The sequence below is a fragment of the Taudactylus pleione genome, unplaced genomic scaffold (genome assembly GCF_031769625.1).
Source record: "Taudactylus pleione unplaced genomic scaffold, aTauple2 ptg000154l, whole genome shotgun sequence".
NCBI classification, from domain to species: Eukaryota; Metazoa; Chordata; class Amphibia; order Anura; family Myobatrachidae; genus Taudactylus; species Taudactylus pleione.
The window spans coordinates 6,591,090-6,611,738 of NW_028284556.1; the positions used below are offsets into that span (position 1 = coordinate 6,591,090).

A 20,649-nucleotide genomic window follows, 5' to 3' on the forward strand; every position below is an offset into this window, starting at 1 on the left:
GTTTAGACCAACCACCCTCTCCCACTAGAAACTGAGATTCAGTCGTGGTCTGTAAAATGAAAAGGTGTCAACTGTCTGATCGGATGGTTGTTGCCCAATCAGGTGCTGTTTTCAATTTATGGCATGTACTTGAGAATCAGCAGCAGAATCAATTACAGGGATTGTTGGAGGTTAAAATTTATGGCAAAAAGGAATAGCATTATAAGATGTTAAGGAAGGGAAGTTAGGCACACACTCTATACTCCCTACACACGTAGCCTATATACTGTATGTGGCCGGAGGATTTATAGGATGTTTGCCTAACCTTCCTTCTTCAAAACACATACAAACACTTTCCCTTTATTTGATATATTCAACAGACATACATAACAAACGTGTTATTTGTATAGACAGACAGACCACAGGAGTCTATTTCTTAAAGGGAGTTAAACCTATTAAGGTTTCTTCCTACTGTATGTACTACTACTGGCAGTAGATCTTGCCAGATAGACTATTCGAATACAACAATACAGTAGAGGAATATAGGACCTCATTCAGAGGCGTCGTTAGATGCAAGCGGTCGCTCTGAATGAGAGTGGCCGCTTGCATCTTGTAGTGCCGCCTCTTGGTCGATCGCTAAGCTGTGGGTTACCACCCACAGCTCTAGCGACCCACCAGGGTGATGGTCACAATGGTCAAGACCATCGTGACCATCGGGGCTTGCAACGAGACCCTAAGGTTGGGTCTCGGCACTCGCAAGCCCCAGGGAGCTTCCTGCTCTAATCGAGCAGGAAGCTCCCCACTGACATCACTGATGATGTCAGTGGGGCCGCCCCCAAACAGCAACCGTTCCTTCGGGAACGCCTCCGTTTGGCTGACCACGTCCCCTGCCCGCCTCCTAAATGGGGCGAGCTGTCACTCACCATCAACAAAAATCATAACCAGAGATGCACCCACAGTGACGGGTATATCAGTAAGGCAGAGGTTCCAAAACACGACCCTCAAGGCACCCCAAAAGTTCAGGTCTTAGAGACATCCATGGTTGGTGGTTCAATCAAATTGACTGAGGTACTAATTCAGTCACCTGTGGTCAAGTATGGATATTCTTAAAACTTGGATTGTTAGAGTGCCTTGAGGACCGCGTTTGGGAACCTCTGCAGTAAGTTAACAGAAATAGAACTCAAGAAAAGGGTACACTATGGAAGGTCTGAGCATACAAAAAATTATCATAATATTTTACTTTTATTCAAACATGGGGCCTGATTCAGAGATGGATGGATTTGCAGAGCCACACAGAAGCCACACACAATCGGCTGTGCAATTCCATCCATCTCTGATGCAAATGCAGACCGACGTCGCAGGCTGGGATCACCATCACAACCGTTTGCTCCTTTGGTCAGACTGCAGCTTCCCGCAGCCTGACCGCGTGCTGGCCACATAATAGGCCAGGAATCTTGCCACGTAAGTGGCCAGGAATCTACGTCCATAGACGCAGACCCTGGCCTCGTTCCTTCCAGAAAATGGGGCGACACGCCAACGTTTCCGTGAATGGTGACCAGGCATGCCCCTGCTCCACCCCCCAAACACCGCAGCATGTCAATTATATCAATCAAAGATGTACGTTCATCATTGGATGAATGTACATCTCTGAATCAGGCCATTGGTAAAAATTAAGGCTTAAGCTGTGTACACACTAGATCGACAGGTCCTATCTGACGATTATTAAGTATATATACACTTGCCAAATGTCTGCCCAATGTGCCAGGCTTGGCAGTTCAACTGGGCAGGTGTTTAAATTTGCCCACCAGTTGAGCCTGCAATCACCGCCGGGTCCCTGCAGCACGTGTACGGGCGATCAGCGGGTCGCCCATACACACCAGCAGATGACCGATACAAGTGCCTTGCAAAAGAATTCACCCCCTTTGGCTTTTTACCTTTATTGTTACATTACAACCTGTAATTTATTTATTTTTTTAATCTGAATTTTATGTGATGGATCTGCACAGAATAGTCTAATTTGGTGACTGAAATGAGAAAAATATATATAAAAAAGAATCTTTATAAATAAAATTCTGAAAATTGGCATGTGCATATGTAATCACCCCCTTTGCTATGAAGCCCCTCAAAAGTTCTGGTGCAACCAATTACCTTCAGAAGTCACATAATTAGTAAAATGAAGTCCTCCTGTGTGAAATCTAAGTGTCACATGATCTGTCAGTATAAACACACCTTTTCTGAAATGCTCCAGAGGCTGCAACACCACTAAGCAAGAGGCATCACACCATAAAGACCAAGGAGCGCTCCAAACAAGTCAGGGACAAAGTTGTTGAGAAATACAATTCTTTGTTGGGTTATAAAAAAATTTCCAAATCTTTGATGACCCCCCGGAGCACCATCAAATCCATCATCATCAAATAGAAAGAACATGGTGCCACAACAAACCTGCCAAGAGAGGGCCGCCCACCAAAACTCACAGACCGGGCAAGGAGGGCATTAATCAGAGAGGCAGCACAAAGACCAAAGGTAACCCTGAAGGAGCTGCAGAGTTCCACGGCAGAGAATAGTGCATCTGTGCATGTGACCACAATAAGCTGTACACTCCATAGAGCTGGGATTTATGGAAGAGTGACCAGAAAAAAGCCATTAATTAGTGATAAAAAAAAGAAAGACACAATTTGAGTTTGCCAAAGGGCATGTGGGTGACTCCCCAAATGTATGGAGGAAGGTGCTCTGGTCAGATGAGACTAAAATGTAACTTTTCGGCCACCAAGGAAAACGCTATGTTTGGCTCAAATCCAACACATCCCATCACCCCAAGAACACCATCCCCACAGTGAAACATGGTGGTGGCAGTATCATGCTGTGGGGATGTTTTTCAGCAGCAGGGACTGGGAAACTAATTTGAGTCGAGGGAAAGATGGATGGTGCTAAATACAGGGATATTCTTGAGCAAAACCTGTTTCAGTCTGCCTGTGATTTGAGACTGGGACGGAGGTTCACCTTCCAGGAGGTCAATGACCCGAATCATACTGCTAAAGCAACATTCGAGTGGTTTAAGGGGAAACATTTAAATGTGTTGGAATGGCCTAGTCAAAGCCCGGATCTCAATCCAATTGAGAATCTGTGGTCACACTTGAAGATTGCTGTTCACAAGTGGTAACCATCCAACATGAAGGAGCTGGAGCAGTTTTGCCTTGAGGAATGGGCAAAAATCCCCGGGGCAAGCTGTAGCAAGCTCATAGAGACTTATCCAAAGCGACTTGCAGCTGTAATTGCAGCAAAAGGTGGCTCTAGAAAGTATTGACTTTAGAGGGGTTAATAGTTATGCACGCTGAAGTTTTCTGTTATGTTGTCCTAAATGTTGTTTGATTCACAATATAAAAAAAAACACAACTTCACAGTTGTAGGTATGTTCTGTGAATGAAATGATGCACACCTTCAAACAATCCATTTTAAATCCAGGTTGTGAGGCAACAAAACATGAAAAATGCAAGGGGGGGTGAATACTTTTGCAAGGCACTGTATATTTTTCAGATATATTGGCCATCTTCTGTGCTGCACAGCAGATCGGATATGTCTGTGAACGACATCGTACACAGACATATCCACTGTACACACCCGGCGATGCACTATAGATATATCGCCCGTTCTATGGAGAAGTTACCCAAAACAACCAATCAGCTTCTAACTGTTATTTATCTAGCACAGTCTTTGAAATGACAGTAGGAAGCTGTTAATAAATGTATTAAAATTTCGAAACTGCTGGGTTTTAGAGCCAAGCGCTTAGTAATAAACGCCGGCGTGTTGGCTATTACTGTATGTAAGATACACTGTGCTGTTGATAGCCTGGTGGATCGCTTAGCAGGACAGTAAGTACACCTGCAACTACCACCTACACCAGTGGTGGTCAAACTGTTCATGTTTTCCAGATCTCCAAGCTGGTGTATTAATTATTTATATACAGTTACTTATATAGCGCCAGTATATACCGTTGCACTCTACAATTGTTCAGGTGTAATTATTACTGACACACTTTAAAAGATCCATTGGTGTTCTGGAAAACATGAGGACTGAAGGCCTGATTCAGAGGTGCACACAGGACCAATATTAGTGCAGTTGAGCGATTTTTTACACTGCATGCGGGAAAAGTCTACAAACCCTTACTGCACATGTGCCAACCAAGGTGTGCAATGTTGTACACCACTACTATTACTTAAGACGGTATCTGCAATCCATGGCAATCATCACAAAAGGAGGTGTTACGGGAGTGTCTTCGGTGTGTTTCGGCAATGGCTGCATTCTCTTTCGCAGCACCGCAGTAAAAGTGGCCATATTGTGAGAAAGTTGCAAAGGAGACACCAGGCAGGAGCTGCTCGAGGAGTCAATGTTGAGACAGATTGTGCGTCGGTGGTGGAGAAATTGGATTCACTGATGCACTTAAGCATTGCTCAGTTATGCAAAGTGGGCGTCACAGGGTCTGCTCAGTCCGTCGTACGGAAATACACAAGAGGAATGCTTACACTGGCAATTGCGAATCCGTGAGAAATCACAGCCGTGCATGAGATGCGTGCACCACTGAATCAGGCCCCCTGGGATTGGCCATCACTGACCTACATACATACACTTATGGAAAAGGGCTACATATACATTTCACCACATACTAATAATCAGCAGTTTATTTAACACAATTTAAATAGCACTATACTAGCATGTAATCAGAAGCGAACAGTCTTCTATTACTTAGCTCCATAGTTATCAATTCAGTACACTGGAAACGATTTGGGAAGTTTACGGAAATCTCCCCCATGTCTGTACTCACAGATGAAATGTTTTTGTTTTGCTCTTATCAGATTAGCAGCAGCCAGGAAATCAATGACGTGATGTCACTAGATGGAATATTTCTTCCAAACAGTGAATCCAATATTGAGAATTAATGAGCTCTACCAGATGCTCCCTATCAACTTACATTTATTGACAGTTTTACCACTAGTGATTAAAATGTAATTATCTTTAGAAGTAGAGGAATGACTGGTATGGTCATGTGTACAGTAAGACTGTCCTTGTTAAATATGGATATCTGCTTTCAGCTTTACTGGCAGTCAGTACAATGTGTTTCTTTCCTATAGTTGTATAGTTAGAGACTAAACCTTTTAAATCTTTTTAGATGAAAAAGTGTAATGCATCAGTCAGCTATAAAATGAATCTTCAAACAATAATGACTTCATTATTAGTGCCCTGTTCTTCTCCTGAGATTATAGCCCCAGCTGCCTGCTGGTGTTCTAGTGGGTACGGCATGTTAGGTTGACAGTTATCATTTCAACATGCATCACAACAACATGAGAATGTTGACATGGGTGAAATGGCGTCATGATTAGCATGTCGACAGTGACCATTTGTTGACATATTGTCCCTAGTGGCCCAGCGGTCCCAGCACAGACATCTGATGGAGCGATGGTTTGGGTGAGTATTTTATGCTTATCCTTAACCCTCCCCATAGTGCCCAACCCTAACCTCCCCCCCGCCCAGAGTCTACCTGTAACTAGTGGTCAGTTGGAAATTGCAGGGCTGTGGGTAAATGTAAAGAATGTAACTACATTTTAACATAAGGGGCCTGATTCTGAGTTGAACGCCAGTCAGCTATAATTGCTCCCGCATTGCATGGATGGAATTAAATGTGTATATTTGCACATAGTTGTATGAATCTTTATGGTGCAACCGCCCCTATATGAACGTTTAGTTTGCTATTTGTAATCATCATCAATGTGCACTTGCACCAGCCTATACCAATGATATGCCTAAAAAAATGCGTACAGTATTTGCACTTCTGTCCAACTCTGCATAGTCCGTAGGTCTGTCAATATGCCCTCACTGAACTATGCCCATGTGAGAAAGCGTCATTACATCCCAGTTATGCCCCATCTGTCACAAGTGGAGATGCAACTGAAATACGTATGACTCTATATATCCTGCACTATTGTACAATTATTTCCAGAGCCTGCACAGTGCGAAAGCATACAAAGAGGCCCAAAGTATCTGTATTAGAATATATAAAGTCTGCCAAGTAATTGACGCACTAGATACAGAAGCAGTGTGATTTGTTGAGATAAACAGCTTAAATATCTCTCATAAGGCTGTCGCTGGATTAGTTCATGTCTAACTGTGGAGAAGCGCAAAAACAAGATTTTATTTCATAATGTAAGAAGGTCATTTTTCAGAGGCATTCCTTATGCTGAGTAGTGCATGGCTATTACAATGCAACAGGATTTGATCTGACAGTGATACATTTAATCACTTGCATTTGGGCTCTTCATTTGCACTTAGGAGCATATTTATCACAATCTGCATTTTAAATGCAGATGTGATAAATATTTTACACCTAAATACGCAATGTGAAAATGTTAATTTTCACACAAATTAAGTAAGAAGTTCTTGTCGGAAGATGGAGTCCGATAAGAGCCCATCCCGGCGAAGGGTTGGAAGCATAATGATCGCTTACGCCATCACTCTGCTTCCTGGTTTGGGTCCTTTGTGAATACTGGGGACACGGAGAGGGATCTAGAGGATCCTTCTCCGAAATAATCCCAAATTCAGTAGTCCATAGGCTACTTTAGGATAACACCATCTTCAGATGGCATTAGCTATCGGGGCCATGCTCCAGAATGCTTCAAAATCTAGAGGAGCCTAGAGGCTGCATTTGCGGTTGGACATGGAAGGGCTGTGGCAGATATCTGCTGTGATCCTTTTATAGTATATCTGGGGTATCCTTAATATATGTTGGACCCTGTTAATATTCATTGGTAAATAGGCCCACTAAACAGATAATCACATTTGCACATAGTCCATGCTTTAAACACAAAAAAGTGCTACATGTAGTAAAGATTCCTGATATTTTTACTATCATGATTAACTTAAACCATAAATAAATCTATGCAGTGCAATATTTGTGTTGTGCACATGATGGGGTATCTAGACGTAATGGTGTAAAACCAAAGAGAGCCCTCCGCACTTTATAAACGAGGTCCAATGAACTTTATGCATTCAACATTCAATAAAAGTGACTTAATGTGACAGTTGTGTGCATGAGTACACATGGACCAATAGATCCATCAGCCAAGCCAGAATAGGTCACTTGACTTTAATAGAAAACATTTGTAAACAGGACTTTTAGAAACTTACAAAATATATCAGTAGGAATAAAATTAATTATTTCCTGGTTCTATTTAATCTGTTTCTGTTTATAAGTCTTTCACACCTCTCCGTCTATCTCCCATCCTTGTCTCTACATTTCACACCTCCCTCCTGGGAGGCAGCAGCGTAAACTGAACAAGTCCAGGTTGGTTCCTTTAATATCACAGACATTGATCTTACAGGTCAATGACCTTTTTCCAGCTCTGTCTCATGTTGTGGAAAGAGAAGCTACTGGGCTGTGTCAGCATGTGGGCCATGTAAAGGGCACTAATGATCCAGAAAACAATCTGCCTTCAAGGCAGAGTGAAACATGAATCTCCTCAGTTGATGCCCACACAACAATGTGTCAGATTTAACCCTCTTATCTGATTTGTATGCCACCAAATCACACATACATATTGGAAACTGCAGAAAAATCACAGCAATTGCAACAATCTCCATTTTTAAATATGTTCAACCTAAAAATGTTTTGTATTTTGATAGTACATAAAAATTGCAACTACATAATAATGATTGTAAAAAAATAATAGTTTTGACTCCATTAAGAAAATATTAGGATTAAAATGTAAGTTTTAAATAGACCACTATACTGGTAGCCAATTTATTTATTTATATTATATTTAAGGTACAAAACCTGACTGGTTAGGATTGTCCTTTCCACAGTATTTCACCCTTTTTTTTAATAGCTTTGCATATTAATGTGTAAAACAAACATGTATTTGAGGCCCTACAGTGAGACTTCAAAACATTTGTAAAACCTAAATATATAAGAAATATATAACAAATGATTATGATGTTGATTTGATTGCATGCACTTGGTGCAGATTACATTAGGAAGAATCATAATGTTTCTAGATAAGATTACGATGAGTGAAAAGGACAGGATCTAATTACATAAAGCAAGTGTCCTCTTTTGAAAGCTTTAAGGAAGAGTAAGCAGAATCTGGCATCTTCAATATTATTATAATTACTTTATTCTCCTTTATTTATATAGCACCATAATACAGCTATTAGCAGACAATATTTAATAATTCACTTAAATTCTCTATCACACAAATCCACCCATACATACACAAAGGGGTAAATAATATCAGCAGTAACCTATCAGTATATTTTTGGAGTGTGGGAAGAAGACCAGAACACCTGAAAATTCATGCAAACGTTGAGGAGAACATACGAGGGCTGATGAGACTGATTTTTTGTTCAGAATCAGATGACTCCACAGGATCTGAACATTTTTTCTTTTTTAAAGTAGCGTCCTTCACATATAATACATTTTTGCAGTGTTTTAGTAACGATTCAAAGACAAGCAGTAGTGTTTTGTGACATCATTTTTAGTGTTGTAACTGTGGCATTTTTCAGTTCATCAACTGTTGAGAACTTCTTTCTGCACAGTTATTTTTTCAGGGTTGGGAATGCCCAGAAATCACCAGGGCTATATGTCTATATGGAGAATGTTACAGTGCTGTCCCATTCATTTCAGTCAGTGCTGCCAATGCAACAACAGCAACAAGTGGTCTGGCATTGTCTTGGAGCAAAAACCACTGTTTCAGCAAATGTGGTCTCTTCTTCCTCATGGCTCCACGCAAATGGGTTTTCAGGCCGTTTGCATAGTAGTCACCATTAATTGTCTGTCCACGGGAAACCCAGTGCTGTAGGATCATACCGTGTGCATCAAAGAACAGCAGAAGCATGACTTTACACCCCAAAGGAATCACAAGGAATTTTTTGGGCAGAGGCGAGTTCGCATGCTTTCATACACTGAACTGTTGTTTAGATTCTGGATCATAATGACGAATACACAATTCATCACATGTCACAATCGATGTCAGGAAATCAGGTATCCTTTCCGACATTGAAACAGTGTTCTTGCACGATTCATCTCATCGTTATATCTGCTCATCTGTGAGATCTCTGGGTACCCACCTGGCACACACGCAATGCATTTTCAGTTCCTTTGATATAATATGCTGCACCCGTTCGAATGAGATGCCAAGTGATGCCGAAAGTTTGAGTAAAGTTAACCTTCTGTCATTTTGCAATATCTCTGCAGCTTTGGCAATGTTGACATCTGTAACTGCGGTGGATGGTCTCCCTGAACACGCTACGTCAGTCACTCGCGTATTACCCTCTTTGAAGTGCTTCCACCACCAAAATACTGCAGCACAGCTGTTTCTCCACCGTATGCTTGCCGTAACATTTCATAAGTTTAATTTCCACTTTTTCCAAGTATAACACAAAATTCAATAGCACATCTCTGACGTAATATCACAGACACGTCTTCCTCATCCGCCATGACGAAACGTAGGAAACGTTACATTATTTTGCTATTTTCACTTTATTTAGCAATACAAGTTAAGTTTACGAAAAATGTTAACTGTCGGAAACAGTCACTGAATTCTACCTGTAAGGAAATAGCATTCAGTGTAATGTAATGTAATGTATGGAAGTTTCCACTTTGGAAAATGTGTTCCTGTTTCTTTTTGCACAATACCATAACACTTATTCTGTATGCCATTAAACCTACAAAAAAAACAGTACTTGGAAGTTTAAAATGTTAATATTAAAAACATCACAGCAAATGCGGTGTCCTACTTACTTATCACAACCCTAAGCCTCCAATAGCCCCATACCAGTCTTCTGTACACTAACAGGGACAGTCATTACTGTTGCTCCTTCACTAGTGCGACTGCCACTTGAAAACACTTGTAAGCATAAAGCGGAGGGGCAAAGAAAACAGATCTTTCCGTTTGATTCAGGATTTTAGGGACTGGCATATAGAAGACTGGCAAGAGGGTAATGGAGTATTCATGGTCCCGATGCATAAGGTATACGTAAGGTAACTTACTTGTTGGATGCATAGGAAAAAAGTTCTCCACACTCGCCTCACTACTGCCAACCCAACCTGTATTTCATACAGACATTGATGTCTTGTCAACCGACAACATGGGGGCAGGAAAAGGAAGTGGGAATCAGCAGAGTATGCTAAATATCGACAGGACCAACCTCATGAATCTCTGATCCCAGGTATGTAAACTTTTAGGATGAAGTATAACTCAATATATACTGTACACCAGTTTCCAAAGCTCCGTCATTACCAGGTTTTAAGGATATCCATGCTTGAGTCTAGATAGTTTAATCAAATTGACTGAGGTAATAATTAAGACATAATCAAGCATAAAAATCCTTAACATCTGGACTGTAATGGCGGCGTTTGGAAACTCTGCTGTACACAATACAACATTTAATGTTTTGGGGGCATAATCCTTTACATAAACCTTCATCCAAGTATTTATTTATTTTTTTCATTCTTCTCTGGCTCATTTAAAGATGTCCTAGACATGATCCATTTCACATGGGAAAATTTGTCAGGATCAGTATTTCCAGCTTTTTTGACTGAAATGACCTGAACTCAGCTAATTAGCTGAGAAAACACAGGTCTTTCACAGTCCATCAATTAATGAATTGAGCCCAGTCAGCTCTAAAAGTAGGAAACACCCAACCAGACAAATGCTTCCATCATGAAATATGTCACCTTATCAGCACACCTGGCTTTAGAAACCGTTGAAAAAACGCTGACAAACCCGCCCAACTAAATGAACCGGTTGTGACAGACGACATAGCTTCAAAAGTGTGCTGTGCGGTCAATCAGAAGCAGGGATATCAATAATTTTCCCACTAATATATGAATTAAATAGTACTTCCCTCATAAGAGAATTAGCAGTGTAACAGTATTTGCCTTCTTATTCAAAACATAATAATTGCCTTCATTATAACAGTATTGTGGTTCCTCTATTTCTGATTGGCCAGATAGATTAATCGGTTTCATGACGTTTTTATGATGGTTTAGTCAAATCCCATTATAAAAGCCACACAAACTGAAGTAAAATAGATAGACATTGACTGTGATTTACAAAACCCAAACAAAACTGCTGTATGGTAAAACCAGTGCTTTGGTGCTTCAATCTGACATCGATGTGCATGGGTTTTACAGCCCCAGCAAAATGAACTCTAGTAAATTTAGCCCAGGGTGTCTTTGGAATCCATGATTAGTCTTGGGTTGATACAAGCAGTAGCTGCTACAAAAATAATATTATATATCATTGTTATATTATTTGTCTATGTTATAAAAACATATGTGTGTATTGTGGATTCTGGGCATATACAATCTGTACTTTCATACTGCTACATCCCTCACACTGCTCTTATGCGTAATTTACAAATGCTGGGGCTGATTCATAGTCAGGAGAAAAGCAAAACAAAAAAAAATCCCATTATAAAAAACTTTACACCTGTGCAAACCATGTTGCAATGCAACTGGTGCAAACACATTTATTTTTATACTGCAATTTAGAGTTCTCTCCTCTCTGATTTAAATTTTTCTGCATATTTGAAATCTGCCCCGACTGCAGGGCAACAGCAATGGGCAGATTCAATTAGCCGCAGGATTTGCCGTGCTGGACCTATTCAATTAGCAGGGAGTCCTCGCGCGGTAGTCCCCGAGTCCCCACAGTCGGACTTTACCTCGCAGCTCATGTAGGTAAGAGATAAAATCCGTGTCAAAACGACCAAATCGGCCTCGTGCGAGTCCCGATTTTACGGCGCGGGAAAAAGGCTATTTAATTGAAAAGCTTTTCCCCGCTCCACGGGAATTTAGGCCGGTAATTAGTCGCGTGGTAAATCCCGCGGATGATTGAATCTGCCCAATAGTGATGTCAAGGTGCAAATTAACTCCTTTTTTTGGCTTTGCTCCCAACTGTAAATCAGCCTTCTGCCTTAGTGGGATTATCCTAATTTGAGACTCAATTTTCAGCCACTATTGCCATCCTCTTTTTCTGTTTTACGTCTACTACAGCCCGCGGGCCAGACGCAGCAGTCCCCTGCTCGAGTCCACCCCTTGCTCCGTCCGGGAATCCTCCAGATCTCCAGACACCTATGTCCAGATTCCAGACATAGTAAATAATTTGTGTGGCGGCCCAGTCAACGTCACTACAGGGTCGGCACCTTTTACATCTGCACATGGCTGTGCCAGTGGTGCACATGGACTGGTGGCAGCGGATGGACAGGTTGAGGGAGACAGAACTCAGACACAGACCAGGAGAGGTAAGTAATATAAGGGGGATTCTGGGCAGGCATATAAGGGGCTTTAGGCTGGCACAAAAGGTGGGGGGAGAGCCTCTTGGCTGGCACACAAGGTGGGGCTCGGTAGAGAACCCTAACCTAATTGCTGGGAGGCAAATTGTGAGGACAGTCATTTTCTGAATATGGCACTCCAACAAAAAAGTTGGGCCACACCTGGTCTACTATATAGTTCTTCTTCAATGGCTGCCATGATGCAAAACAATTTACCTTCTTCGTTGATTATTGTGCATTATGTTTAAGTTGTTATGGCTCTGTACAGTAGCTTCGCCAGGCAAACCATTGAAAAAAAACACACACACATGAAATACACCCACACACAATGCCGGCAGTCACAATACCGTCGCCGGAATCCCGACAAGGGTCAGAATCACGGCAGCCACGACTCCAGAAGGGGGGGGGGATAAGGTTAGCCTGTGGGGGGAGTTACATATAGGGTTAGAGGAAGGGTTAATTTACTTACCTGCAGACGTCGGCATTTCAAGCGTTGGGATTCTGGCATCAGTATTGCGACATTACGTAGCATAGATTTACATAGTGCTGGCGCCAGAGTGTTTTTAAAAAGTCCTAAATTCAACACAAGAGGTCCCACGTACCTAATCTTCAGTTCCTAGCAACATGAGCGAGGATGAGGTAGGAATCAGCGGAGTTGAACACAATTCAACTGCATTTGGGATGACATTGAGTGCTCGGGAATAAATGCGATTATCAGCCTGCTGTCAAGAGTTTGCCGCATGTAGCGACCGAACTTCACAGCTTGTAAAATTAACCATCATCACTATCTTTGGGGTAAAAGAACCGCTTGATATCAAACATATACACAACTTTGAGAAAACCTCAATTCCATGTACAATATGAATAGATGCAGCCACTATATTGACTATTATAATAACAACAGTTAGTTAATAGAAATGTCATTTATACAACACTTTTCTAAAAAAGGACTCAAGGCCCTATTAGATACCATAATGCTTTTATCATCTCAAAAAGTAAAAAGAGTGGGATGATATTATTAGGATACAGTGTCACAATGTTGCTCATGTAACTCAGTTTTTTTCTTTTGTCAGAGAAGGAATGTGCTTATGACTGCATTCTCGTTCCCGTGTTTAAACTGGTCCCTAATCGCAATGTGGTTAAGCATGAAGGAAGGCAACCACCCATAAACCAAGCATATCAACATCTCACCACACCTGCGAGAATAACTGACATTGTTTATCACTGACTGCAAACTGAAAGATACAATTACATTAGAGTTACCTTTCTACAGCAGCAATAGGGAATATACTATTATTAATATGAAAACGTAAAGGGCCTGTTTCAAAGGGCCTGAGCAAATACAAAAAGGAGCAAACAAGGAGCAATTTGCTCCTGGAACAAAACATTTTGCAGTGCAAGGAGTGCAAATGTATTTATTTTATGCATGCAGCCAGAAGGTGTAGACACTGCCAGTTAGTGGAGACTGGAGGAGCATCAGCAGAGAACTGGGGTCAGAGCAGAGGCAGGTAGGACTAGTGAGCAGAGGCAGATAGGACTAGTGAGCAGAGGCAGATAGGACTAGTGAGCAGATGCAGACAGGACTGGAGAAGGGGAGGCAGACAGGACTGGAGGAGCTGTGGCAGACAGGACTGGAGGAGTGGAGGCAGATAGGTCTGGAGGAGCAGAGGCAGACAGGACTGGAGGAGCTGTGGCAGACAGGACTGGAGGAGCGGAGGCAGATAGGTCTGGAGGAGCGGAGGCAGACAGGACTGGAGGAGCTGTGGCAGACAGGACTGGAGGAGCGGAGGCAGGTAGGTCTGGAGGAACGGAGGCAGACAGGACTGGAGGAGCTGTGGCAGACAGGACTTGAGGAGCAGAGGCAGATAGGTCTGGAGGAGTGGAGGCAGACAGGACTGGAGGAGCGGAGGCAGATAGGTCTGGAGAAGCGGAGGCAGATAGGACTCGAGGAGCATAGGCAGACAGACTGGAGGATCGTGGGCAGACAGGAATGGAGGAGCGGATGCAGACAGGACTGGAGGAGCGGAGGCAGACAGGACTGGAGGAGCGGAGGCAGACAGACTGGAGGAGCGGAGGCGGACAGGACTGGAGGAGCGTAGGCGGATAGGACTGAAGGAGCGTAGGCAGGCAGACTGGAGGAGCGGAGGCACATAGGACTGGAGGAGCGTAGGCAGGCAGACTGGAGGAGCGGAGGCACATAGGACTGGAGGAGCGTAGGCAGACAGACTGGAGGAGCGGAGGCATATAGGACTGGAGGAGCATAGGCAGACAGACTGGAGGAGCGGAGGCAAACAGGACTGGAAGAGCGTAGGCAGACAGGACTGGAGGAGCGTAGGCAGACAGGACTAGAGAAGCAGAGGCAGACAGACTGGAGGAGCGGAGGCAGACAGACTGGAGGAGCGTAGGCAGATAGGACTGGAGGAGCGTAGGCAGACAGAACTGGAGGAGCGTAGGCAGACACACTGGAGGATCAGAGGCAGACAGGACTGGAGGAGCATAGGCAGATAGGACTGGAGGAGCGTAGGCAGACAGAACTGGAGGAGCGGAGGCAGACAGACTGGAGGAGCGTAGGCAGATAGGACTGGAGGAGCGTAGGCAGATAGGACTGGAGGAGTGGAGGCTGACAGACTGGAGGAGCAGAGGCAGACAGGACTGGAGGAGCAGAGGCAGACAGGACTGGAGGAGCATAGGCAGATAGGACTGGAGGAGCATAGGCAGACAGGACTAGAGGAGCAGAGGCAGACAGACTGGAGGAGCAGAGGCAGACAGGACTGGAGGAGCATAGGCAGGTAGGACTGGAGGAGCGGAGGCAGACAGAACTGGAGGAGCGGAGGCAGACAGACTGGAGGAGCGGAGGCGGATATGACTGGAGGAGCATAGGCAGACAGGACTGGAGGAGCATAGGCAGACAGGAGCACAGGTGTTGAATAAAATTGAGGTACTAATTAAGTCACCTGTGCTAGACCATGGATATTGCTCAAAAACTGAACTGTTGGAGAGCCTTGAGGACCATGTTTGGTAACCTCTGAACTGGATACAAATTTGAAGATGGCGAGTGTGGGTGAGGGGCATGGAGGTGGATTTGGACAAGGGGAGAGGGTAGGGCACAATCTTAATCGGTAGGAGTCCCCACAAGTTAGTTGCCCTGGGGTTCCTACAAATCTTAAAATGGCTTTGTTTGTAAAGTGCTATAAAACCAAACTTATCAGTAGGGGCCCCCAGAAGTTAGTTGCCCTGGGGCCCCTACAAACCTTAATATGTACTTGTCTGTAAAGTGCTATGAAATATGTTAGTATAATATGAATAAAAGTTATTAATAATGTAATCATCCAGCAAGTAGGTGTTGAAATCAAAACATCAGAATACTAAAAGCAAGCTATTACATTAGATTTTGTAATAGCTTCAGTTCTTGAGAGTACTTTCCAGCAATGCAATGTGAAAATATAAAATTTGCAAAATCTACTATAACAATTTGCTTATATTGCAAAGAAGGAGCCCTAAAGATTACTATATGTGCCTGGAATCGGCCCTTCCCAATAGCTGTGTGATCACTAGCAATGAATGGTGTAAGGCTATAGACACCTGGCCTCTATTAAACGTGCAGCTTGCTGATGACTGGGATACAGAAAGTAAAAAATAATTACACTAAGAAGAAACCAAATAGGGATTCATATCTTTAAAAATACATAAGGATACAGTATGGTTGGGGGGAAGATCAATATTAATTACCAGTATAAACACATTTATGTGTGCCTAAATTATTAATTATTAAATTATGTTATTCATATTCAATGAATAAACAACAGTACTATTTGGGATGAAAATATGCATATGAATGTATGAAATCTATGTTATGAATTAACACGTAATAAAATAAAAGCAAGTGAAAGAACAAATTAAGTATTAAGGGTAACGTTCTAAATACCACACTATGGATATACAGAAAATACACAGATGTGTCCACATACACCTAGCCAAAATACACCATGCGTGTGAGCCGCCAGGTCCTGTGCGACTTGGCTTGCGCGAGCGTCTTGGCTTCAGACGAAAATGTGTCTTAGTCGCAAACGGATGCTACAGCCTAAATGTAAAGATGCAATTTTCTCTTAAACGCAATATGGGAGACAAATTATCTAATATCAATCTAGTGGGTCTTTACCTTCAACACAAGGAGGGGTATTCAATATGAAACGTTAACTTCACTGTCGAAGTTAACGTTTCATATCGGAGTTTTTTTCTGCGTTAAGTCTGGTGCGCACTCCCGCTTATCCCCGTATTCAATATAAAATTAACGAAAACGGGAAACTCCGAAGTTGGATTTGCGTAAAGTTACGAATTTTTCCTTAAAATAATTGTAAGACCCCCCTAAAGTTGTAAAAACATGGGGGAACACTATGGGTACCCCCGTTTTAGCCTTTAATTGAAAGTCGGGGATTTAAATAGCCGCAGCGGGTGTTTTTTTCCCAACATTGAAGAAGTGATGCAGAAGAGCACTTAGGTTATTTTTTTTGTTTTTTTAAGTGGTCCCATCAAATTTGGGGTACATGAAAATGGGTACTAGCATATTTTGGTGTCCCTAAAGTAAGTTTTTAAAAATTCTGCATTTGTGCACCTGCCGCTATAATTCTATTCTAGAAAACACCTGCCGCATACTTGCAGAATAGCCCTGAACCTATTTCCCTATTGTTTAACAATTTTTTCCCATTTTTTTTTTTTGCACATCAATTTTAAAATAAATTTTTTGGGCTGTCCCTATTTTTTTTTTTTTAACTTTTTTTGACACAGTTCTTTTTTAAATGTCATTCTCAGGGGTGCAGGCGATTTTTTTTAAGCCTGCACCCTTAAACCCAATTCTGCACTTTTTTTCGACACCTATTCAATGGTGAAAACTTATCACCGTTTTTTAGACGTTTTTAGACTTGCCAAAACTGCGATAAGTCTTTGAAATTGAATAGGGTGTAACAGTAAAACCTGCGATAATGACGTCATAATTGCGATATTAACGCAAAAATGATGTTATCGCACCCATATTGAATACCCCTGATTGTGTGAAATTTTGAAATGTCTGACTTTGTTGAGAGCAAAGATATCTCAAGAATCGTCTTTCACTTTCCCCATAGGAAACAATGTTTTTTTTCAAAAACGTAAAGATACAATTTTCTCTTAAACGCAATATGGGAGATGAACAATTTTGGTCACGACCAGGGTTTCGCAGCGTGGAGGTTGTGGTCCTTGCCGGTGGGGGCGCTGTGGTGTGGTCCTTCCAGTGAGGGAGCTGGCGCTTGGAGACTGGCATTGGGTGTGTGCGGGGGTCTGCCAGCATTGGGCCATCATGGCAAGGGTAAGTCTAGCACCGTCTCAGCATCACAGGTACATGGGAGCGGCCCTCTTGCCTCAGGTCATGTGACATAGTGGGCCTATCTTGATGTGTCAGGTGATCTCTCCAGCCACTCACGGTCTGCTGCTGGGTACTTAAGGTTGTTTGGAGCTCCCTGTAGTTGCCAGTGCAACGTGTTTCACAGTGTTTGCTATGTGAGAGTTCCTGCACTCCTGGACCTTAGTCTTGTGCTCCGGTGCCTGCCCTAACTCCTTGTTGGCCACTGGCTTCCTGCATAGCTGCACCACTCTGCCTTCCTTGCTCTCTGCTAGAGATCAGCCCTGCACCTTCGACCAGACCCACTCCTGCCTGAACCTGTCTCCTCAGTTAACCCATTCCTACGCAGTCATCTCTCAGCATTTCCGGATTTCTCTTCAGCCAATACCACAGCATTTCTGGATTTCTCTTCAGCCAATACTACAGCATTTCTGGATTTCCCTTCAGCCATTATCACAGCACTACCAGATTTCCCTTCAGCTATTGACACAGTATTACCAGATTTCCCCCATTATTACAGCATTACTGGATTTCCCTCTCAGTTACTGTTCAGCAAACTTGGAAATTTACTTCACTTACACAGCCTAATTGGACTCACCTGATTCATCTGTCACTGATCTGGACATTTGTTTACTCCCATCCACCTCAGTCTCCTTCAGTCACATATTACTCTGTCAGTACTGGACTTAAGTATAGAATTGTTCATGTCTACCAACAGTTGAATTAAACAACCCACCTTTCTGTTTAAATCAGTTCTGGTGTCTGCTCCTGTTTCCACCCCGGGTCCACAACACAGGTCTTAACAATTTTACATCAATCTAGTGGGTCTTTACCTTCAACACATTGGGGTAGATGTATGAAGCCCAGAAACGGTATCAGCGCACGTTAAGTGCGCTGATACCGTTTCTCCCCGATGTATGATCGGGGGTCTGGGCGGTAAATGACAGGGGCGCTGTGCTTCCCTGTCATTATCGGCGCTGCTATCTACAAGATAGCAGCGCCGACAGCCTGGGCTATGTACGAACGGTCAGATCGTCTGACCGTTCGGCCGGCTGTAGTTGTCATTATAGACAGCTACAGCCTGGCGCTAGCCTATACCCACAGCAGGGACAGCGCTGTCCCTGCTGTGGCGGCTACCGGCTCCAGGGCTGCACGCGGGGATCTCGCGATACTTGCGCGATCCCGCGCATGCTCAGTGGAGCCGGCCGGGCCTGACACACATCGCATCAGCACTAGGCTGATACGATGTGGTCTGTAGCGGGTAGCGCCGGAGGGGGGAGTTAACGCTCCCCCTCTCCGGCCGGTGAGATGTTCACACATCTCACCGGTAGTGCTTCCTGCTTCGCCTCGGTAAAGAGGCGAAGCAGGAAGCGTTATAGCGGCACTTAACGTGCCACTATAATACATCTGCTCCATTGTGTGAAATTTTGGAAGATATCTCGGCACCCGGCAGGTTGTTTTAGCGGAGCACTGACAAGGCGCCGCCATAAGAGCAGGGCGCATTCTACCTTTGGAAATTGGGCAGGGCATGGTGCTCTGCTAAAACAGCCTAGCGGGAACGCTACTTTCGGCAGTGGTCTAGATGAGGAGCTTACTCAAGGCCCCAAGCTTCCGCTTCTCTCCCAAATACAAAGCTAATGCCAAGGGCCTTAGGGCCTGACTCAGGACGGATCGCAGGTCTGCAATCGCACGCACCTGCTCGCTGCAAAAATATACAAATGAATGCTCTCCCAGCTTATACAGCCGCCCACTTCCCATTACATACATCCGCAAGTCAGTGAAAACATCTTTAACATAGAGTAACAACGGACCTTTACGCAGAGTTGTGGTTGAGCTAGACCTGACTCACAACCTGCGAAGCTTCCTGTCGCCATGTAGAGCTCTGGCTGCGTATGCCGTTGCTGGAGCTTAATTATGCACGCCCCTGTAATGGCGTTCAAACGCACAGCCACGCCTGAGATCCTTTGAGAACCCCCTTCTCTCCACCCTCAAACGGCACTTCCTGTAACTCAGTTCCCAGTGTCTCTGCATATGCGCTGCATTCATGATTGCAGCGGCAGGTTCGCAAACTGCAGTGCATATGCATGCGCAGAACGCAAACACCGACTGGGTGTGCACGAACGGAGTCCTGCGACCCCCAGCTGAATCAGGCCCTTAATCCGTATCTACAAAACCACAATGATGTGACAGTGCTAAGATCACTTTCTCAGAAGAGATATTTATGGATATTTCTTGTGACATAGGTGAGACGCTAATCCTACATAAACATGAGGGTGACCAAAATGTAACTATTTACTCTCCACTCCGAAAGCTCAGCCGGATTACACAGGTCTTAATTAGAGTGGTTCTCCTAATCTAATGTAAATTGTGATTGTTGGCTAATGGGGATCTATTACATATTACATGTTTTTCTGCTTATGTGCACACCAAGCATGGCTAACAATAACATGTACATTTGTAATCATGCTGAGTTGGATGGAATTTGCATCTACATCCCAAGCGTAAAATGTTTTGCGTATTTTGTTTAGCTTGCACAGCTGTCCGTGTATACAAGATGCGCCCAGCTCGCCAAGAGTGCATATGCTCCTGTTTTATCCCTGGATAGAACAGTAGTATATTCGCCTGGTATACGCCAGGGAGTTGCATATGATATGTCGACAGTCATAATGTCGACATTCATCATGTCAAAATGACATTCATCATGTAGACAGTGATGAAATGTCGGCATGTTAGAATGTATACATGTATGTTACACTCCTTTACGCTCTGTGGACACCTTCCACAAGTACCGTACTTCTGTGGAAATCACCCACATTGTATTCCTGACCCACATACACTTTCATTTACATCTCTGCAAGATTCTTCCATCCACATAACTTTCATATCATCGCCACATAGGCTCCTGAACAATCTATTAGTAGACTGTAAAATATATGTGCTAGCAATGCAGCATCCATCATGCAGCATAACAGCCA

The 20,649-nt window shown here is 43.4% G+C and overlaps 1 protein-coding gene across 1 annotated transcript in view; it reads right to left on the reverse strand.

Moving 5' to 3' along the window:
• KIF26B (kinesin family member 26B) overlaps positions 1–20,649 on the reverse strand; it is a 507,120-nt gene that overhangs the window by 259,079 nt on the left and 227,392 nt on the right. The gene's annotated exons all lie outside the window — the stretch shown is intronic.